General features: G+C 42.6%; 1 long non-coding RNA gene across 6 annotated transcripts in view; it reads right to left on the reverse strand.

Moving 5' to 3' along the window:
* The window catches only part of LOC143845043 (uncharacterized), a 622,217-nt gene that overhangs the window by 38,179 nt on the left and 560,429 nt on the right, over positions 1 to 23,609 (reverse strand). Inside the window, exon 14 of one of the 6 annotated variants that reach the window (XR_013234238.1) lies at positions 8,309 to 12,032. The exons of the other annotated variants lie outside the window; for them this stretch is intronic. This is a non-coding gene — a long non-coding RNA (uncharacterized LOC143845043). Of the gene's footprint in view, positions 1 to 8,308; positions 12,033 to 23,609 lie in introns of those variants that run through there. 6 annotated transcript variants of the gene reach the window in all.

Genomic DNA, 23,609 nt, shown 5'->3' on the forward strand with positions numbered 1-23,609 from the left:
TTAGGCAAAAGCCTCCTTCTGCCCTTTCTTCCCCCTAACTTTCCCTCCCCACCCTTATTTATAAGTCTTAAGTTTTATGTTTAAGTTTTATCTTTACATCTTTACACTTTTTTATGAGTTTTATACTTTATGTTTAAATTTTTACACTACTTTTACACTATGTTACATTTAAATGAAGAAAGAACGTTTTTCTCTTTAATTAACATTCTTGAGTTTTCTGCCAGTAAAACTCTTGGAACTTCTCTGAAGCCATTTGAACTAGTCCTACCTACCTCTTCAGGTTTCTTTTGTCTTTTTTTTTGGGGGGGGGGAGAGAATGGGAAAAGTAAGGGATAGTAAAGAAAAGATTTCCCTATGAAATTTCAATCTTCACATTTTTCTCATATTATCATGAAAAGGAAGAAAGAGTTCCCTTTTGAGCCAATTCAAACAAAATCTTGACAGTGGATGATCTCCCTATTTTAAAAATGCCTCTTAGAATGTGGGCTGTAAGATCAAAGTACATGGAATCTCAGACTCTTTGGGGTATGTTTGGCATAATTTTAGTTCAAGAAACATGAACTTCGGAAGGCATTTCTTTCCCTGGATACATTATTTTTTCTCATCAGGCTCCAAAGAGAGCTAAAGGCCACACAAAAAGTGTCTTGGCCTGATTAGTCTCTACAATTATGAACATTAAGAAAGTTGAAATGGTAATATCTCATTACCTTTTGCTGGGAATTAGTCTTGAAATTAACATCTACTTCCTATTAATTTGTTCTGTGTATTTGCTCCCTATGTCAAGATCTATAGCAAAACAGAATTCGATACAATTTAGAAGTCTAATAGAAAATATTTGGGCCAGTCATCCATTTAGTCAGCTTATTTTGGATATATATTTTAACGCTAGAATGGGGCCTGTTGATGCAGAAATTAATTGCCCAGACAATGAAGACCTTCTCAATCCTTATGGGTTTGGCAGAGTTCCTACGAATATAGTTGTTAATTCAAACAGTCTAGATCTAACAAATGTTTGTATTCAGAGAAAGTTAATTCCAGTTAATGGCTGCGTAGGTCTCAACTCCAAGGGAGATTACACCTATACTGGTACGAATAGTGCAAGTGTCATTGACAACTTAATCGTATCAACAAGAGTGGCTCTCTTGGTGAAGCGTATGGAAGTGGACAATTTTCTGGGAACATATCCCAATTATTTTAGTTTAGACTTCTTACTTGTCCCTACCTTCTGAGTCTCTCAGCCAATCTTCCAATCACGTATGTCATACTAGATGGAACCTTGGACTTTGTTCAGAAATTCAGAGTTTACATTTTACTACAGGAGTCTCTAAATATAAAAATAAATTAACTTCACCTTCCGCAGCTTCTCTGTACATTCTTTCTCAGCTCTTTAAAGTTTTCAAACTAAGATATATTAGACCTGAAACACAGAGATGTCGTCTCCCTAGAATAATAATACATTGAAAACCATGGTTTAATGACGAGGGCAAACAGATTAAAAAATAGTTCTCATGAAAGTACAGAGAATTTTAAAAGAAAAATGACCATGTGTCACCGAGTGAACTGCTGGCACTAAAAAAAAAGTATTATAAATCCCTGTTGGCACATCACAAATACAACTTCATCTGTAAGAATTGGATACAATTGATTGCGGCTGCTAACCATAATAATGCCTTTGCATTCTGGTCAATTGTTATCCCCGTTTGCATTTCGACATGCATCTGGATTAACTATTTCAGTTCTCTCTTTTCTTCCACGGATTCTAATTCACTCTTACCTACTTCTCCTGACAATCTTCCTGTTTGTCCCCAATCACTCCTAAAGTAGTTGAACACCTTATCTCTTGTCTGCAGGTGGGGAAAGTCCTGGGTGCAGGTTTAATTCCTAATGAGATATTTAAAGCTAATCCTACTTGGAGGGCTGCAGTTAGAGCCCAGTCTTTAGTGCAGTAAATGCCTCCAGTAACATCCCATATGCTTGGAAGCAGACTATCACAGTCTCCATATTTTAAAAAGGGTCCTGCTCTGACCCAGCATGTTACCATCCACTTTCTTTACTATCCTGCTTAGGCAAATTATACTAATTATACTCCTCTTATTTATTGGCTAAGCTATTGGACTAGATGGAATCTAATAACATCTTAGGCTTGGAAAATAGGTGAGCTATCCCACCTTTGCCTTCCCACACTGGCTCACCCAGAGTTGCTCTGAGCCAGTCAGCAAAGCTTCCCTCCCTCCCCCTTGCTGTGCTTACTGGCTTGCCTGAAGCTGGTCTGGTTGACCAACTGAGACCCCTTCCCCGCCCTCAACTGCTCACCTGGAGCTGTTCTGGGTGAGCCGTCTGACCCTCTCCTCCGGCACCAGCTCACCCAGAGCTGCTCCTGGAAGGCCTGCCAAGGGTTTCAGTGGCTTGTCTGGTACATCTCTGGGCTGGGTAGGCTCCGCTTAATCATATCAGCTGCTTCCACTGTGGGGACTTTCAAAGTATGTTGCCTGCATGTGCACAATGTTTATTTTTAAAGTTTGGGAGGAGATCAGCACCCCCATGCACTTTTTTCAACTTTTCAACTTTTTCTGGAACTTTGTAGAAAACCTTTTTTGGGATGTGTGATCCCTATCTCCGGATTTAGATATCTACAGATAAGGGCCACATCTGAGAATTAGATATATAAGTAATTGATTCAAAAAAATGTGTGGATCAGTCTGCCATCAGTGCAGCTTCACAATTCAAATCTCAGACTTTTAGTGGCATAATAACAGATTATTAAATAACGCATCCAGATACATAACAGGTATATCCGTCCTACATAAAATAAGGTATTTAAAATAATAAAGGGCCTAGACATGGAACAATAGATCTAACAAATTAATATTAGGATATAAATTAATATTTAAACCACGAGTTAAAAATTAACTACTAGCAAGGTAAGCTGGGGGGAAGATCATAAAACAGAAACCATCCTGAAGGAGAAAAAGAGACATATTATTCCTTACATAGATGAGTTTTCTCTTGAAGAACTGTGGCCAAAAATTCAGCCACTTTCTCTGTTATGGTAGGAAGCTTCTCTGCTACTAAAAATTAAATGGCATTCCAGAAGGCCTTCACAATTAAATTAAGCAAAAAACAGACTTGTCTTGGGTGCCCATAGAGATAATCTAGCCCAAGGAGTAGTGAAAGTTCTCACTCTCTGAATGGTACCTCATCCAGTGCCACCACTACCCCAGTGCTGACCTTTCAGCTTCTAATATGGTTGCCAGATCCCCCCCCCCACAGCCGCCAGTAGGCAGATCCAGGATGGGAAAATCCTAGTGATTTGGAGATGGTGCATGAGGAGGGCAGGTACCTTAGTGCACAGGAATAGATCTCTGTAGTCTGGAGATAAACTGTAATTCTCCAGGTCTCATCTGTAGTCTACCAAAAATGAAGACCAATTGATCCCACGAAGATGAAAATGAGTCTGGCATGCCTAGCATCCAATATCCAGCCTGCCTCTGTGGTTCTTAGATTTGCACCCTCCGATTGAGAAGTCCAGCTAAGTGATTCACCTGCTTTTAGAGCTCCACATTCCCGGAAGCAGTTCTGGTCACAAGCGGAGAATACCTGCACAAGTACAATTTTCAAGGTCAGAGACAGGCTTGAAAACCTGAAGAGCAAAGGCTCAGGGGGAGGACACAGAAGCCAAAGTTGGGGGGGAGGGAGACTTAATCCAACTCAATGAGTTTCCTGTCAGCTACTGGGATTTATTCAGCCCCCCAGTGAACTAACTGGGGAACTATCCTGGCTGGTATAAACACCAATAAGGAGACAATGTAGTCCAGTGGTCCCCAACCCCCGGTCCGGGGACCGGTAGCAGTCCGTAGATCAGTTGGTACTGGGCCGCAGCTCCTCTTCATCCTCTTCCCTGGCTGCAGTCTTGGGAGCTGCCCTGCCACTCTGCCGCCGGCTCACCTTTGGTGCTCTCCAGCAGCCGCCATGGCTGGGGCTCCCCCTCGGTGTGGCACTACACAGCTGCTGCTGGCAGCGCCCCCAAGTGGGCAGTGGGAAGTCAGGGGCACCAGCGGGAAAGCAAGTAGAGCAGGGGCTTAGGTGGCGGTGATGATTCTTCGGTAAAAGACTACCCCCCCCTGGGCCTCAGCAAAATTTTCAAGCATTGACTGGTCCCTGGTGGGGACCACTGATGTAGTCCATTCGATCGGCTGTATTCAACATATTTTGTGATGGAAGCCAGGTAGTATGATGTTCACTTACTCTTAGGGGATGTAACAGGACTATACTCCTATGTATCTGTACATTTCCAGGATTTCTACTAATACTAATGTAATTCACAATCCAAATGTAAGATGAGATTCCTGAGTTAGTGGGTTCCTGATAAAGTGTAATAGATTTTCTAATTTTAGGCAAAGTTTATACTCAGTCCTGTAATGAAAGAAAGTACTCATTCCTAAGGCACCCAGTTTATTGAAAACACTCCACAGACCAGCCAAGAATTCTTTCCTTCCTGCGTGTGGGCCTTTTTCTGTCTATATGAGAAGCAAGAATTGAGTTGAGCCAAGGCTAAATTAAAAACCACATTACCCAATTATAGCAAAATCATTGGCAACAAATTAAAATGTGTTGTAATTCAGGACTCAGCTTAGCTCTAGGTCAAGTTATATATATAAAAAAACCCTGAGGGTTTCATGATAACCAACTTGCTATTACTTTGTGTGTAAGGAAAAATCTGCATTATATTAGAATGGTATTAAAATATATTACAGTTTCTCCAGAATTCAACAAGGGGTTATCCTCATACATTTTATAATTGATCATATATTAGAAAGGAACATTTGATGGGTATATATAGCCAGCTAGAAATGTATCTTTTTACTGTCTTTTCTACAGACATCTACAAGAAAAGCAGTATATTGGTCTTTCTCACCATCATCTTTCACCATTGTACAGCTAGGTTTATATTACTGCAGTCTATTCTTGTATATAAAATGCTACCCTTGTAAATTTCCACCAAAAGTATTTCTGCTTACCCACGTTCCCACAGATGGTGGGAGAAAAAAATTAAAAGCATCAATTTGGTGTAGTGGTTGGGAGTGCCGACTTCTAATCTGGCGAGCTGGGTTTGATTCCCTGCTCCTCCACAAGCGGCCAGCTGGGTGACCTTGGGCTCACCACCGCACTGATAAAGCTGTTCTGACCAAGCAGTAATATCAGGGCTCTCTCAGCCTCACCTAGGAGAAGAAAGGGAAGGCAATTGTAGGTCCCATCCCCATTCATGGACCTCCCACAAGCTTCCATGAAAAGCATCAAAGTTTGTGGAATGTTCATGCCAATTGCATTTCCATGCCAATTGCTTCACAAAATTAATGACAAACTTTATTTTGTGAGCTGGTTTGTGCCTATTCCTAGTTACATTCTAGCCTTGGCCATGCTTTCCTTTCCTATTCCTCTCTCTAATCCCCCCTAAATTTCTCACTCACTCTTGTGACCACCAGACGCATTTTACTTGATCAACATATACAAGCAGCGAAAGACAACTGGAAGATACCATTTCCAGGATCAGATCTTTGCTTCCAAGGTACAAAAGAGAGCAGTGGAAAGGACAGAAGTTGCCATTAGGGAGGGCTGGCCTGCAACCTGCTTGCAGAGGCTTTCCAACAAACTTTAGGGGTCCACAGCTTGGAAAATACTGCTCTAACTGAAATCCACTGCTCTAACAAATACAAGCTGAGCAGCAGCCATGTCAGAGCTTAACACATTCTCCTGATTTCATAGCAAGTACACTCTCCTTTTAAATTAGCCTCATCATAAGATGATGCCGATACATTTTGTCTTGTGTTACATAGGAGGTCATAAAGATCATGAAGGCTGTTTGTTTTCCCTCCCCTTTTACAGGGGATAGTGTAGTTTATTACAGGTAAATCAAGGAAATTCAGCTGAATTTCTCTTCAGAAGGAATCCTGAAGAATTCCAGGCCTTCCTATTTCCCAATGGCTGAGTGATTAGAGAAGCCAGTGCTTTCAAACAAAGACAGCATCCATCCAAGATTTAAATAGATGCTTGCATTAATTGCGGGTAGCTGCAAAATGCAGTGCCAAATGTTTCAAACCAGCATTGATGGGGAAAGGGAATAAACAAGCTATGGAAGATTAAACACTGCAGAGTGATGTTTTTCTGTCACTGTCAGAATGTGTAACAGAGTCCAATGCTACTTGACTGTTTCTCTCCTGCTGGTGTGGCAGGCTGGATACCTATAATTTCTGACAGCAAACCACTGTTTGGTGAGCTGCCATTCTTGTTAGGCTGGTTCTAACCTCGTTAGTGGGGGATCTGTGACAGGTTGATTGAGGTTAAACAGTGTCAGAATAATTCATGGCTGGGCTACTACTGCCACTGTAATTTGGTTATATAATTAGATGTTCGTGGAGAGTGCACTGAGATTCAAGCTCTAGTGAACATGCCCTCCTGTTCAGGTGCACACAGCTTACCTCTACCCATCAACTTTCTAAAGGAGAAGAGGCTGGTAGAAATCTGAGGGGCTTTCCGCACCGGGATCCTTGTAGCAAATTGTTTGCTGAACGAAAAATCGCCATTTAAAATAGTGGAATTCGTTGTTATGCATACCTGCCTTTGTAGTGGAATCCAGTTGCGTTTCCATCGTTTCCCACAGGCTTCCGGTCTCAGCAAAAATCGCTAGAAAGGAAGCGCTATTGCCGAGCTCGTCCCGCCCCTGGCCGTCAAGCAGCCAATGGGCAGCCGTTAGCATGCTCCCAAACAGCCCCTTTCCCTTTAAGAAAGGTTTTAAAAAAAACACACACACACACCCGTTGCAACGAATATGCGTTGATTCGTTGCAACAGAGAGACCCATCCAGCTGGCAGGTGTTTTGAGCTGTCGTTTCATCGTTGCCACGCTCCCCTCGAGTGAAAAAAAAAATTCCCCCCCCCTCACGGGCCCGATTTTCAGCCGAAAACAGTGTAAAAAATAAAGGGAAAATACATCAGCAAACAGGCTTCTCTGTTGTTTGTGCTTAGTGACTGTAAAGAGCTCTGGGGAGGGACTGCAGCCGGGGAAGCCTCACTGGGTAAACGAAGGCTTGCTGGTGATTTGATCTCCGCTTGCTCGGAGAAAAAAAAATGGCGATCGCTTCGCCGGAAGATCAGAGGAGAGAGCCAGGGGGAGGGACTTTGTAGAAACCACAACAATGGTAACGCACAGAACTTTCCCACTAGTGTTGCAGATTGGTTGCAGGAGTGTAGCGCTTTCCGGAGGGTGAATCCACTTTGGGGGATTTCCCTGAAAGCGCTACAAGGAAGCGCTTTTTGCGGATCGGTTTCAGGTGTGTGGCAGATTGTCAGCGACGTTGTGCATAATGGCAAAACTGTAGTGATTTCAATTGGCAACCATTGTGCGATTTTGAAGGAGTGCAGAAAGCCCCTGAATGCCCTAAAGATACCATATCCTTCTTACCAGAGTGGCTGGGAAAGGGAGGGTCACAGTCAAAACTCACCTCATCATCCCCTTGAATACAGTGGATTGGATTCTCTGGTTGAATAAACCTTCCAGCAAAAAACCAAAAACAAACCAATTTCAGAAGATCCTAATGTTCTCCACGGAGCTATTACGGGTAAGAGAAAATCATGGTTAAATATATATATATTAGATACGCTGTTTTGCTGAAGACAAACACTCAATCATATCATTTTTCAGGAAAAATCTTTTCCTGAAATAAAAACAATGTAAGAGTTCATACTCTGAGCACATTCACAAGTGCAAGAAGAGATTAACCATTATTCTAAAGACTTCTCAAAGCTCTGCTCTCTGTGCCCCTGCTGCAGATGGTGACCGGAGATTGAGCCTTTTCAGTGGTGGTGTCTCAGCTTTGCAATACCCCCCTTTGAACAGGGGCACCACTCCTGGTGCCTACCATACTGTCTTTGAGAGGACAAGCCAAAAAAAATTGCTTTATATCCAGACTAAACCAACTGTGGCTTGGGAAATTCTTGGATATTGATGAGTGACTCCCAAGGGGGGCAAAGCTAGGGGAGGGAAAGGAGTTTGAGGCGAGGGGGGAACTCCATGCCCCATCTTGAGACTGGTAATGCTAACCCAGGCTTTAAACTAAGGGGTTCTGTCTTTTTTAGCTGTTTTGAGTCAGCTGTTCGATGTTTCTTTTAACCTGTTTTTATGCCCAGGCTTGCTTTTAAATGGCCCGTTTTAATAGGTTTATCAAGGGGGGGGGGGACAGGTTAACTTTTGATTTTTCAATTTTTATTTAACAATTTTAGCCATTTTTAAAAGAAATAAAGAAAGCTGTCACTATGGTAAATATGCACACTTTGCAGTCCCCATCATGTTGATTAGATTCATTTGGCTCTTCAGGGCAGTGATTTAATGGGTTCTGTTTTATTGTTTTAGCTGTCAGCCGCCTCAGAGGTGTTTAAGTTTTCCAGACAAGGAAAAAGCCAGCTAAACGGATTTTATACATATAATGGCTGGCTAGCTATGGTTATGAGCAATTAAACTGCCCCCTGGATTAGTTCCACATTGCAGAGACTCTGCTACCTGTGCTTAAAACAGGAAGGGCCTATTGGCTTTGTGTTAATAATGCCACTGTGGTTATCACGAGATATAAAAAAGGAGAGCAATCACTTTTCCCCGGATGAATCTTAAAGGAGTCTGAATTCTCAATCTCGAGGAATCTTTCCTCCCTTTCTAGGACCAAAAACTGAAGTGGTGCCCTTGCTCTGATTTTGCAAACAATTTATTTTTTAGAAAAAGAGACAGGCAGGTTGCCCCTTGTGTGGGCTTTATGCCATCCTTCTGTGGACTCTGCAGTTTACTTCCCCCAATCCTTGGTCGCTAGAACATTCAGTATCTCAAAGAGGGCATTTTGTCACTATGGATTCCAAAAGAAAGCAGTTCAGCTGTTCCTCCTAACACTGGCTCTATTTATCCAGCTATCAGTTGCAACACAAGTGGCCTATTTATTTATTTTTTTACTTGTTTTGTTGCAAAGTCACGGGACCTCACAGCACTCTGGTACCATGACCTTGAAGAATAACATCTACCTCCAACCCCCTGTAAGATAAAAACAGACCGACCGGGCCCCCAGCCAGATATCTGTTTTGTGTCTTTCTGGCAAGTGACGAGGAAAGGAGTTTATATCTTTCAAAGCTTACATGTGATTGCTCCCAACAGATTCAAGGCAATTTTCGTTATATCTGCTCAATGTATAAGAAGAAAGAAGAAAAAGCCTTTAAATATGAGCTGATAATGGCACTGGGGGTTTTAGGGCACACATTTTCATGCTTTATAATCTTTAAGATCAACATGATTCAACTGTACATAAATGATTTAGACCTGGGATTTTAGCCTTTATCTTCAATTCTCCCACAACCTGTTGAGAAAAGACGTTGCTGGGACATGAAGAGAGCCACTCGTTTTTGGAACATGTGGTCTTGTGTTGCCATTATGGGAAGAATAACTTAAAAGCAGCGTCTACTTTTTCTGCCCTAGGGGGACTACGACAGCAACTTGAGGAAGTTTCATGGAATCATGAGGCGCAAGTTTAATACTTTAAAAGATTATTTTCAAAGCAATCCAAAAACCACAACACAATTGTTAATTTTCTGACTAAGCAACTGCAATTAAGAAAATACAACCAACATTTGTATGTCAGCTTCCAAAACAAAAATAAATCTTAGCCTTAATTTCAAAGTGATGAGCCTTGCTCCAGCTTCACAATGAGTTCTCAACTATTAAACCCTTTCTCCTCTCCTCACCTGCTAAAACAGAGAAAGGAGGGAGTTAGAAGCAAGATCATAATCTATAAAATCTTTACTGTCCTTCCCGATGACATGCTGAACATTTGAAAGCTTCCCAGCAGAGCCCTGCCCATACCAGGAGGCTTTTGAACGTTCAGCAAGCCACCCAGGCAGGGAGCAAGGAGAAGGCTCCCTGCAGGGGTGGCATGGGGCAAAGGATCCAACAACTGCCTCTCCCAATGGGGAGAGACACTTTCTGTATCTCTACATTTCCAACTCCCCCCATCCAGGTAGGATGCCAGGAGAAGACTCCCTGGACCCTGACAGAGCAGCATGGAAGGGAAGGAGCTGGCAAGCACCTCTCCTGATGGGGAAAGATGCTTGCTGGCTCTTTACAGTCTCACTCACCCCGGCAGGGTGCAGGGAGTCAACTCTATGCACCCTAACAGGGCAGTGCAGGAGGACAGGAGTCAGCAAGCTGCACTCAGACAACACTGTTGAGCATCTGTCCTCTTTTGGAATTTACAGAACAGCTAACGGGGACCACTGTAAAATGGAAGGCAACTATATAAGGTGGCATCTTGACAGCAGCTGCTTCCAAATGGACATTCCTGCAGACTCAAAGCTGATGCTTACTGAGGCTTCTGATCATCTTCTGCTCTAATGGGGGAGAAAATATGCTGTTTGCTTTGCAGAAGAAATGTGACAAGGAAAAGCATGTGGAAGCCACGAAGCACACTGGTAGGCACCTGGAGATCAACTTCATAAATAGTTAGTAGTGGCAATGAGAATAAAACTTGAAAGGTTGCATTCATGGAATATAGGAACACCGATGAGAACTAGATAGGGGACTAGACTCACTTGTGAAATGGCTCCGTCCCACCTTTCCCAACTCCTGCAACCCCCTCCCTATTACATCACCACAAAAAGCTGATCCTGATGGCTGTGAGACCAGAATGGGCTGCAGGAGAGGAGGAAGGCTCATTTGTATAAATAGTCCACAGAAATCACACGTCCTTTTGTGCACATTTACCCAAGTTAATCCAGTATTTAGTGACTCTTCAATATATTGAATTGCCAGAGGCTATATCTGGGTGGCAGGGAATGAACTGTTTCCATTCTATTAAGACTCCAAAAGCATCACTTCTGCAGACAGGCAGAACTCTGGCCGCTTTGCTAAAGGCTATTTGCATGCTCTTATACAAAACATAATTTAACTCTAGCTGCCACTGCTAAATACTTAGTATTACTGAGCAGCATGGCTATACACTTATCACATTGCCACCATAATTATATTCACTGTTGCTCTCCATTTGCATGCATATATTAGTATCTGGCTAACTTTACAGAGATGGAAGCAGAAATGACAAAGAACCATGTCGGAGGAAAGTTGTATCCGCATGGAAGATAGATGGTGGTAGAGTCCATGTTGTTATAATGAAAACCCATCATTTATATTTGAGGGGAGGGCATTTCAGTTTCTTAAAATCCCAAGCCCACCAATCAAGATAAATTAATGATTAAATAAGTGTGAGCAAAGAGTGAACTTGGATCACATTGTGGCCAAAAAGTGATCATTTGCTACAGATATGCAAGTTAACCTTAAGCAAAGAAAGATAATGAAATAACATTTTCTATTTTCTGTGTAAACAATGCACAGACATTTTAACATCTATCCTCTCGTTATAGAAATTAGATATAATGGCTTGATGGTTGCAGATTGCAATGAGTCTGCTTGTTATTAGTGGCATAAAAGATATGGAAAACAACGCCATAGAAGAGAAGGAAAGAAATGTGGGAATCATTTTAGACTGCCTACATGTATAATACAAGTAGTTAATATACTTCTTAAACTCCTACACAGCCAGAAATATAGCATTAGTACTCTTGAGGGGTAAGCACAAATACTTTGGTTTCAATTTGCTTCCTCTTGTCCATTAAAAAGAGAGCACAAAAAAGGAAAAATGGCACCATCCATAGAAAGGTGGACTGTACCATGACCACTAGGACTCTTGACTACATACCAATATTAGAAGATGCTCTTAACCTTCTCCCAGCATCAGGCCCATGAGGAAGAGGTCAATCATGAGCAGGACAAGCATTCACAACTGGAGTTTTCTAAAAATACATACCTGTTACTGCACCAGTTGGCTGTGTTGTAGTCTCAGAAGATGGCTGGAACTCAACTGTGTAAGGAGTTCATCCTTGTGTCTGCCCCAATTTGGCCTTCAAAGAGCCAAAATGTATACACAGAGAGTATGATGAGGTATGGCTGGGCTAGGAGAAAATCCAAAAAGGCAAACATCTGCATGGAGGAATAATGGGCTTTTGGAACTCTTTCCTCCAATAAAGCATAATATCCATTCTCAGATATCCCAGGGAAAAGGTGATGTCACTCTAGAGTGGAGCTAGGAAGTTGCAGATGGAATAATAAAGTGATTGACATCATACTGGAAATTGGATCAGGTGCAGATTACTCTTTTAAATCTGAGCTGATAAAGTATAAAAAGCCCAGTGCAGATAAGACCCAGGTCTCTGAACTCATGGACTGTGATTATTCTGTTCCCTCCACACAGACAACTGTCTGAAACCTCACCCAAATCCATTCTGTGGCTCCCCTCTCACCTAGAAACAGTATTTCAGGCAAGCATTTAGGGCTGTTGTGGGAGGGAGGACACAGGAAAACCATTCTCCATGGGAAAAAGGTCCTTGCTCTCAGGGATCCAGCATATTATGAGGATCACTTTCTATACTTGGTCTCTACATGTTCAGAAATCTTGTCCATTATCACCAATTCCAGACAACCAGGTATGGCTTTCACTGATACAATTGTGCCTTTCTTTTCATGAAACTGCTCCTTTCGCAGATGTCTGAGGCCTTGTCAGGCCAACTGGCTGATAATGGGGTAACAGGAGCAACATAAGAAACCAGCTGATCAAGTTACTTGCCATCAATCCCTGTTAGGCTACAATCATGCAATCAGTTATGGGACATAAGCTTATTTCAAAATGTGCAGGACTATTATCTGCATCTCTTTGCAACACCATTCTGTACAGAAAGCAAAGATGTCTATTAGCCAAAACAATCTGGCCTGGTGGGGTGGGGGAGAAGAACTACAAGGAAGAAAAGCTGGCAAGGGTGGGCCATTTCTTCAAAGCCGAACATAAATTAAAGGATAGGGGAGGAGAGAGATCTCCAGCGGAAATGACATCGTCAAAGAATAGTGCAGGCCACTGGAATAAAAGCATGCTGTCAAAACATAGCCAAAGGATCCCAGTTTGGGGAGAATTGCGGTATCATTAGCAGTGACATGGAGGAAAAAGGATAACAGCAGCTTAACTACTGCCTGTCAGTGCCTGTGCCTAGTTCAGCGCCCAGTTTAAATAGCTCTCAGCCAGCTGCCTGTGGATATACCCGATATTACATGGTAATAGAAAAGTTTCCATGCCAAGAATGGTTTTCTCTCTGCCCCCACTTCCAGCTTCCTCAGATACAGGAAGAAAAGTTTCATCCTTCCACAAGCAGTCACAGTAATACCAAGTTTAGAAGGAAGGGAACTGAATGCTCTGACCACCTCCATCTGTATCCCCCTTCTCAAGCCCATGCATAATTTGAGATGCCATAACTATCTTTAATGAGGCTGAGAAGTCCCAGATTCTTCAGCCTTTTATCATATGAAATGTGTTCCAAAGAAATGTTATTAAGTCCTTGCTGTTGTAGAGATGTGTTGTTCTTTTTGCAGAGATATCTTAATGGCAGCATTCTATAGCTATATATCTCTGCAGCAGAAAGAGCTGGAGACTGAAGGGCAGCAGGAGGGGGGCTCAGGGAATGTAGGGCTGAATCTGCATGGAACTTTTATTTCAATCCCAGGTCGATTCAGTCCCTGCCGTCTCCATGAATGTGATTTCCATGTTGATTTTGTCTGATTTAAATTTTCCCTCTGCAAGAAGCATGATTGACCCCTGATTCCCCGCAATATCCTAGAGTGGATATAACCCTCAATATTTGAAAAATCGGCATCAGAAAGCATGTTCCAAACTTGCTGCTGAGCCTAACTTCTCTCGGTAGAGATTTTCCTCTTGGTTTTTTTCATCCTCCTCTGCTGTCTCCAGTCCTCTTTCCCCCCTCCCCTCAAGAAAAGAAAGAAAGAGGCTTCTGCTGCGCTTGGCTCCCCACCCTTCTGAGTTTCACATGCAGAACACTTTTCTGTTTCAATGGGGGTGGAGGAAGACCCGAGTTCAAATCAATCTGAATTCAGCAGGATCCACAACAGAATAAACAAAGTAAGTGCAGAATCAGCCTGGGTGAATCCTTTAAAAAGGGCATCTTCATCCACATGGCTTGCAGACATGCTTGGACTGTGTTATTCAAGTTGTTCAACATGATCAAATCATGTTGAAGGAAGAATATACCAAGGACCTGGATACCATGGGGAGTGGCTGATTAGAAGATGATGCTTTGTGGATACCTTAAAAAAACAAAACCCCTTTCTGTTTCCAAGTAGAGAAGCCATGATCTTCTTTTTCAGACATGCTTACCTTGTTTGATATTTACAGTCAGACAGTGAACCAGAAGAAGAAGAAGAGTTGGTTTTTATACCTCACTTGTCACTGCCTGAAGGAGTCTCAAAGTAGCTTATGATTGCTTTCCCTTCCTTTCCCCACAACAGGCCCCCTTTGAGGGAGGTGAGGCTGAGAGAGCTCTGACAGGACTGCTTGGTCAGCATACCTCTATCAGGGCTGTGATGATCCCAAAGTCACCCAGTTGGATGTGTGCAGAGGAGCAGAGAATCAAACCCAGTTCACCAAATTAGAAGTCACCACTGTTAACCACCACACCAATCAGAAATACATTTGGACTGGATCAATCATTCAGTGATCAAACACTAAGTCTGCAGTTGCCTATAGGTCAGAAACTGACACACAGCTGATCAGGTGGGGATCAGGACCTACTCATCCTGCCCTACTCAGTAAAACAACCTGTGTAGTAAAGAAGGTGTTCCCTCCCCTCTTAATTTAAATTTGAGAATGGTGAAGAAGAATAACAGCTTTTATATATTTATATTTTAATTTAATTATAATTGTTATGTGGGCTTTTATTCTGTAACCCGCCATGAGACGGTTCACTGAAAATGGCAGATAACAAATTCAATAATAGCAACAACAACATTTCGTGTATTGTTGCTATTCAAAGAAAGTCACATTTCACACATACATCCTGCAACACACATACCTATATGCCCCCCCAGGAAGATCAGACAGTCTAAATCCCCTCAGTGCCCCCTGGCCTCCACCAGGACCAGGGCTTTTTCAGCCTTGCCCCCAGCCTGTTAGGATGTTCTGCCTGAAGAGATAAGGGTCCATCAGAATGTCAAACAATTCCGGAGGGCCTACATAACTGAGGTGTTCCACCAGGCCTATGGTTGAGGCCGGGTAAGAACATCATGAGATGCTGGCCTCCCCACTTGAAATATCCACAGACAGGATCCCCACCAAACTCTGATCTATCTCCATGGAGAAACAAATAACAGGAGGCAGTTTTTGTGAAAGATTTGCTATTTTGTTTTACTGCTTAACATGTCCCGTTTTAAAATATCGTTAAGTGCCCTGAGCTGCCAAGGATGGGGTATTATAGAAACTATTTGTTTATTATTTATTTATGACAAAGAATCAGGGAGGAAATCTGAGGGGTTTCCAAAGATTGAAAGTACATTGCCCATACTTAAGGCAATTTTTGTTTAGCAGACATTTATACTGGAGAGGAAGTCAATAATATTGATAATGAATCTTGTTTTTGAAACACTGGATTTGCTTCACAAATCACAAATATTAAGAACATATGTCCTCAGGGAGGGCGGAGCCATGGCACTTGGATAGCTCGAATACTTCGAGCTCCTGTTCCACTGAGGGTCAATCACTGCTGTGATTGACAGAATCAGGTTTTGGGTACGCAAACCCACCTACCATCTTCTCAGGAATTCCTTGTGAATCTCTGGGGCCTTTCTGTTCCGCAGGGAATTTAATACTCCCTGGAACATAAGCTCAGTGTGCACAGGGTCCAGCAAGTGCCGTTCGCCATTTTAAAACTTTCGTCTTTTCTTACAACTCTGCAATCTACACAGCTTTTACTTTAATCTTCAAAGCTAATTGGATTCTTCCTTGCAAGACTTCTGACTCATCACAACTCCGGAGTGAAAACAACTGGCAGATATCGGATCGAGCCTACAAACAGTGAGTGGGGGTTTCCCCCGGCACCTTCTCCCTTTGGAACAAACTCTCGGCGTGAAGAGCTGCTCTCCTTAATTTAAGCAGCTAGAGTGACAAGGAGATAAGTGGGAGAAGGTAGAGAAAGGGGCTAAGACAGCCAGAACACCCCCTCACCATTGTTTATAAACCGGAGATTGAAAAAGCAGATATAAGGACTTCGCGAGAGTTCTGCGAGAGTTCTGTACCAGAACGAGATTTCAGGCTTGGAAAAGCTTCAACAGGTCATCAAAGCGACGGACGACAGCTGGTGAAGAAAATAGTTTCGGTTTCCCATTGGCAACTACAGGGACTAGTGTGTGCAAAGAGACAAAATTTTATCTGGAGTGCTATTTTTGGTCTTGTCTTTCTGCTTTGCTCTACAATCGCTCCTTGTTTTTTAACTGTCTTTTGGCTGATTTCCCAGGACTCTGAGTTTTATAAGGAGGGACCTCTACTGATTATTTGCAAAACTGCAAATATACTTTGGAAACAACATATGCATAATTGATTAAGTCTAACAAAACTCCAAACCTGGAACATGTTTTCGTTTAAAAAATTTGCATATCTTCTAGAGAAACAAACACAAGACCTGAAAGAATCTATAAGACCGTTTATGCACTGGGACCTTCACTGCCCCACCCCCCTGTCAGGAGCACAGATCGGGGGTGGATGAGGTGCACCAGGCCAAATGCTCCTCCATGTGGGTGCAGGAAGAGGTGGGGCAACCTGCCACAAGTAAAACTCCAGCCTGCAGCCCGGCATGAAACCTCCAGTGCATAAACGGTCTAAATGGCTCACTTAAAAATATGCTCATGGAGTTTAAAGGTATTAAGGAAGAAGTCTCCAACAGGAATGATGAACCAATAGTAGTGGCTGATGATAGCTCTAAACAAGGTGGAAAATTATCAGCAGAAGAGGAATCTGAAATTATGGAGATGGAAAAGGGGATGTCAGAGTCTTGCAGCTCAGATAAGGACACCCTACCTGAGAAGATATATAGCCACTCCAAAGCAACAATACACAAGAATCAATTAAAAGACATATGGATCTGCGGTGAAAGCAATCGATTGAAAGGAGCTTCATGGAAAAACATCGGTACGGATATTGGAGTCCAGGAGGTACAACTGCTTCAAGATTTATCGATGTGTACTCCGAGGGAAAGACTACAACTGTACTTTCCCAGCGAAAGACCAATAGGACAGAACATTAGTCAACGGGAGCCACAAGACGTAATAAGCCTCGATATGAGACCCCCTTAAGAAACTTGGGGAATGGAAATGTAACACAGTGGTTGAAATTCTTTTCCTCTTTTCCCTCCTTTATGTAGCCATATAGGCAATATAACTAGTTAAGAAGTTAATCTGGGGTCTAAGATCTTTTAAGTAAGCTGAATTTGTATTATTAAACCTAATTTCGCAGTGTCTATCAGCCCAAAATCAAAGCATAACTAAAAGAAGACACCTAATGGAATGGGCTTATATTACAGTGTGGGGTTCTAGATTTCCTATGATAGCTGAATTTGAATTATCTAACATATCTCTGTAGTGACTTTCAGCCTAAATTTAAAGCATAATTAAAAGGAGGTTTCTAACTGAGGAGGTGTAAATATAACTAACGAAAAATCTATTCTACTAATTAATGAAGACTCCATTTTATTATTTCTGGTATTAACAATGTACACTTATATATATTTGTTTCTCTTCTTTCCGTACAACTAAGCAGGCTTATTTTTTTTTCCTTTTTCCCTTTCTCTAGTGGAACTGTGGAGGGCTCTAGGAATACGTTAAGTATAAACTGTTTATGATTGTTAAAACTATCAGAAACTATGCAAACAAATGTTGAAATGATGGTAACAAGGTAGACTTCTTTTTTTAAATGTGGTGCAAACGTGAAAAAGTCTATAAAAAGTCTATAAGCTTTGGGTAAAAGTCCATAATATTGTAGCCAGTCTTATAATCTTAAATGGAGAGAAGAGGGTTTTTAAGATTGAAACGGAGAACCAAAATGTTTTTCCACAGTGCTTCCTAACCCACATACAGAGCTTCTTTTTCTATGCGACGACAGCAGCAAAACTAGAATTGGCCAAGAAATGGAAAACACAAGAACTACCCTCGACAGAAGACTGGCTGAATAAACTAGCTGATCTTGCCAAGATAGCCAAACTGACACTAATAGTTAACGGAAGAATAGAAGAGGCCTTTCAAGAACAATGGGGCCCTTACCCGAACTATTTACAAAAGGGATTAAAATGGGGAACCATGTGTATCAAATGAAGAGCATAGCTCTCCTTTTCTGTATTAACAATGTAGATTGCATGTATCTCACTGTCTTCAACTTTGGAAAAATAAAATAAAAACTTTCTATAAAAAAAAAAAAAGAACATATGTCCTCAAAATTACTGGCATGGGGAGATTAAACGTGCCTGTACATGTGTGTACCTGTGTACCTGGTTCTTCTATATATAGAAGGGTTAGTCAACCTGTGGTCCTCCAGATGTTCCTGGACTACAATTCCCATGAGCCCCTGCCAGCAAACGCTGCCAGGAGCTCATGGGAATTGTGGTCCATGAACATCTGGAGGACCACAGGTTGACTACCCCTGATGTATAGAATGCCATCCTGGTATGTATTGAAAACCATCTAACTCCTGCCCTTAGACCCATTTTAATCCTTCCTCCTCAAAATGTCTCTATCATTATGCGTTTCTGTACACTAGAGATGTGACAATAGTGATTATAACAGGCAGCCAGCCATGGCCTATTGCTTAATTTAATAACAGATTACGCCGACCAGCATTTAATAGTTATTAATATCCTAATAAACCTAAAGTATTCAGCACTGAACTTAATTGTAATGCAGCGGAGAGCGGAAGTAATTACAGTGGAATTTCAATAACAAATCACGGTGCTCTCTCCCTGCTTTAATAAGCTGTCAATCTGCGCTGAATAAACTAGATGTAATAAAAGAGGCCACTGAAAAATTTAAAAGATGTGGTCGCCCTTTCAAAGGGACTGATCAAGCCCTGCAGGCTTGACGCACATGGAAGGATGCTGTGATAAGGCAAAAGTCACCAAAGGCCACTGCAAAAATCAGTGTCCACTTTTGTACTACCGGGAACACCATTTAACAGGAGAAGCTCTGGGCAGTTGAACCTTGAGATACTAGCAAGCCAGGAGGAACTTCCCTAGAGCAGGGGTAGTCAACCTGTGGTCCTCCAGATATCCATGGACTACAATTCCCATGAAAATTTTGGGTGGGGGGATTTCCAGGAGCTCTCTTAACCCCCTGAAACAGGGAGATCGGTACCAAAGCAGGGAGTCCTCTATGTACACATTAAGAAAGAATGAAGAAGAAGAAAGAAAGGATGCCAGGTGCTGCCTGCCTTCCCTAGGGACAAATAGGACAGCATTGGTGTTTGATTCCACTCCTGTCTCCTCCGTGTACTTTCTGCCTTATACCAAAGGCATTCACCAGGCATTTGCTTGAGGCTGACCGACTCAAAACATCTGCTGCCCCCCCCTTCAGATGCCCCTTCCATGATTGAACAATCTGATCTCCCCAGGGATATGTCAGTGTTGCTGTTCTGTTGAAATACTGTTCGGGTTGACATGCCATGTGATTGTTATCTGACAGATTGTTATAATGTTCTATGTAACTATTTTTACAACATTCTATGTAAACCGCCCAGAGCCATATGGAAGAGCGGTATAAAAATCCAAATGAATGAATGAATGAATGAATGAATGAATGAATATGTGGATAAGATAGGGGTTTGATTCTATCTCTCCCAGGAACTACTAATTATTTGGGGGGGATCAAATCCACTTAACCTCACACATGCACTCCACCCTGAAGTGCCGATACCACCAAAGTTCCTAAGCCGAAAGTCCATGCCTCAGTAGCTTATAAGGCTCACCTGCACTGTGAAGCACACACAACAATCTTCTGGTTTGGAAGGTGCCTCAGAGACAAAGTTTTCCACCTGTAATGTTTTTCTTCCCACCTCCTAGGCTAGTGAGCTAGTCAACTGGCTGGCTGGTTGGGAAGAGCCTCTTTCCCTCCCCCCTTTTCTCTTCTTTCAATGCCTCCTTATAATTTTGTCAGTCTATGGTGCACCCAGAGCACACTGACTTCTCAGGTAGCCTGGAAATTATATTGCCATGGCTGCCAGATGCCACAGAGCCAAACTAAATCTTATGGCTGACACAGGCCAAACCCAAGGCTGCCAACTTTAGAGGACAATCTAGATGTTTAAAAATGGCCACAATAGCCATTGATCTTGATCAGGTCTATGGCACAGCAGCAACAGGCAGTCTCATTTCTCTGCTTCATGCCCTTTAAAGGGCCAAAAGCAGCTGTATTGGCACTTAAAAAGGATCAACAAGGGAACAAGATCATCTGGTATCACTCCAGTGTGGGATCGAGCTATTATAAAATGTCTACCTTAGTCTCATACACTGTATTATTGGGTAAGGGTCTACTTAAAACCTACTGGCTTAATTCCTGCCTTGCCAGCATCTGTTCCACATCTGCAGTAGTCTCTCAGAGTCCTGGACAAACTAAGATTGATTGGGCTAGACCCTGAACAGCTTTTAGAGAGCGCATGCATTAAAGCGAAGTTTGATAAGGCAGCGGCTAACAGATATCAAAGCTCAAAATGAGTTGACTGCTTTGCCTCCCTTCTTTAAGAACTTAAAATCGGACTTGAGTGTGATTCCAGCATCATATCTTGATACAAATCATAAGTACAAAATTAAGATGGACATTTCCCAGGGCTAGATGTAATGCCCTCCCCTTGGCAGTTTTACAGGGCAGATTTTCGGGCATCCCCATGCTACTGAGGCATTGTCTTTGTTCAGATACTGTTGAGACAATTGCCCATTCTATGCTGAAGAGAGGAATTCATTAATCATTCCCCTCCTCACACATTTCTTCCCTCTAGAAAATTCTTTTAAATATTCTGAAGGTCTGATACTAAGACATCTTTTGGCCAACAAGCACATGAGAATTTCATGTATGGTGGCAAAATTTTGTCACGTTATGATTTGCAAATGCAAAGCTCTTTTAAATGGTTATGTAATTCTCTAATTATTATTATATGCTAATTTTATCATCTTTACGAATTGCTGCTATTAACCAGCTATGCCACATTAATATAATCTATATGTATTGTGGCATTTTACGTATTTGTTGGAAGTCACTGGTCAATGGCCTGTAAATAAATGGATTGACTGAAATGGCTGCCTTTCCCTCTAAAATGGAATCGGCAGGCACAGGTTGGACCTGTGGATGCATTAATGTGTAGTTTGGCCCTCAGTTGTTGACAAAATAAGTGACAATGCACATAAAGTGATTATAAATGAGGCCTTGTCTTAAATATCACCCTGTAATCCACACAAAGATCTGGTAGACTCAATTAACCAAATAGGTACAATGTCTGAATTAGGGTTGTGCGTGGCGGCATCCAAATCGGCTGTTCCAGGCAGACGAAGTCAGTGCCACGCCACGGGGGGGGGGGGGAAGGGGAGGCATGGGCACCGGTGCGTAACTCTGCTCACACACAGTGCGTAACTCGGTGCACACACGGAGCTCCGGGCCTGCGTGTGAGTGCCGAGTTATGCATCGGCGCCCGCACCGAGTTATACATCGGTGCCCGTGCCTACCCTCCCCCCCCTGAGGCACAGCACTGGCTGCATCACCCTGGAACGGCTGATTCGGATGCTGCCACGCACAACTCTATGGTGCCCAAAATCAAGGACCTTACAACTTTACCACAGATAATTCCTAAGCATCCAGGAGGAGATACCATTTTTAGAGTTACAAACTATTTGAACAATATGAAGAATTCTTCTAGGACATTGTAGTTGTGAGGTCCTTTCCTTTGGGAATCATTCAGGCACTGTTCCTATTTGATTTCTTGAGCCCACTGAAGAAGCAGAAGTGTAGAGAAAAAAGGTTAAAAGTGTACGACTTGATTATACAGGACTCTCTAGCAGAGTGATTCTTGTGTTATCTCCACACACTTTGCAACCCCATGTTTTTTTGCTGACAAAATAAGTGAGGCTGTGCAGGGAAGAACAGGGAGGGTGTAGTTTGGTGTAGTGGTTAGGAGTGCGGACTTCTAATCTGGCATGCTGGGTTCGATTCTGCGCTCCCCCACATGCAGCCAGCTGGGTGACCTTGGGCTCGCCACGGCGCTGATAGAATTGTTCTGACCGGGCAGTGATATCAGCGCTCTCTCAGCCTCACCCACCCCACAGGGTGTCTGTTGTGGGGAGAGGAATGGGAAGGCGACTGTAAGCCGCTTTGAGCCTCCTTCGGGTAGGGAAAAGCGGCATATAAGAACCAACTCTTCTTCTTCTTCTTCTTTTCTTGACTCCCAACCACCAGTCATCACACTAAGCTCATGATGCAGAATGTTCAATGCGGTTGCCTGGGAAATGTGTTCCCTTCTTCCACCCAAGAGCCATGGGAACAAACGATTAACACAATATTCAGCATATGAGCAGTTTGGAGCAAACTGTAGGCATGCAAAATCACAAAGATTTCATTTTACAAGGGGTTACCTTTGTTGTTCCTAAACAGGAAGCCTTTTCCAGCTCAATGGCTCATCAATCTCACTTTTTGACCGTGCAACTCGGCCGAGAAAACTTATCTAAATTGGCAGCTGCTATGGCCCAGCTCTGCAATAATGTTATAATTCAATGGAAAAACATTTCCTCTAAAGTCGAATGCAGGCCGAATGAGGATTACCAGGTGGGTGGATACACGGTCAAATGAAGAGCAGGCAGAGGTATAAGAAAGTGAACTTTTGCTGACTCTGTCAGGCAGAGCCAAGAATGTGCTCCTGTGAGCACAGCTTTCAGTCAGATATTCTGCTAGAACCAGATAGCATTCCAAGCACATAGACAACATTAAAAGTAATAGGCTTCATGCTTTTGGTTCATAGGGTTATAACAAGAAACACTTGGGCTCAATTCGGAATACTGTGAGAAAACAGCATCCATTAATGGAGTTTTCATCATCGGTCAAAACTTAGACTTAGGCCTCCAGACAGACAGAACAGACAGAAGCCATACTTTATTCAGCTTGAAAACCTTGAGAAAGAAAGGTATGTTTTTGATACCCACTATGACCTACCTAGGCAGAAGAAGAAAAAGGCAAAGGGAAAAAAACAGAGTTTTGCCAACTCTTAAAGATGACGGATGTCACTTTTATCTCTCTCCCGGTTCTGGTGAAGTCCCTGCTCTACCTGATGTCCTGCAACCATGCTTGGCAACCCAAGCTGGACTCCGGATGTGTATCTAAAGTGTATTCAGAAAGTGTAGGGCAATCCTTGCTATGGCACTTACGTTAAAAGTATAGTAGGATTTATGACAGCTTGGTGTAGTGGTTAAGAGTGGCAGCTTCTAATTTGGCGAGCTGGGTTTGATTCCCCGCTCTTCCACATTCAGCCAGCTTGGGCTAGTCACAGCACTGATAGAGCTGTCCTGACTGAGCAGCAATATCAGGGCTCTCTCAGCCTCACCTACCTCACATTAAAATGTGTTGTAATTCAGGGCTCAGCTTAGCTCTAGGTCAAGTTATATATATAAAAAACCCTGAGG

Source organism: Paroedura picta, chromosome 9 (assembly GCF_049243985.1).
Source record: "Paroedura picta isolate Pp20150507F chromosome 9, Ppicta_v3.0, whole genome shotgun sequence".
Taxonomy (NCBI): Eukaryota; Metazoa; Chordata; class Lepidosauria; order Squamata; family Gekkonidae; genus Paroedura; species Paroedura picta.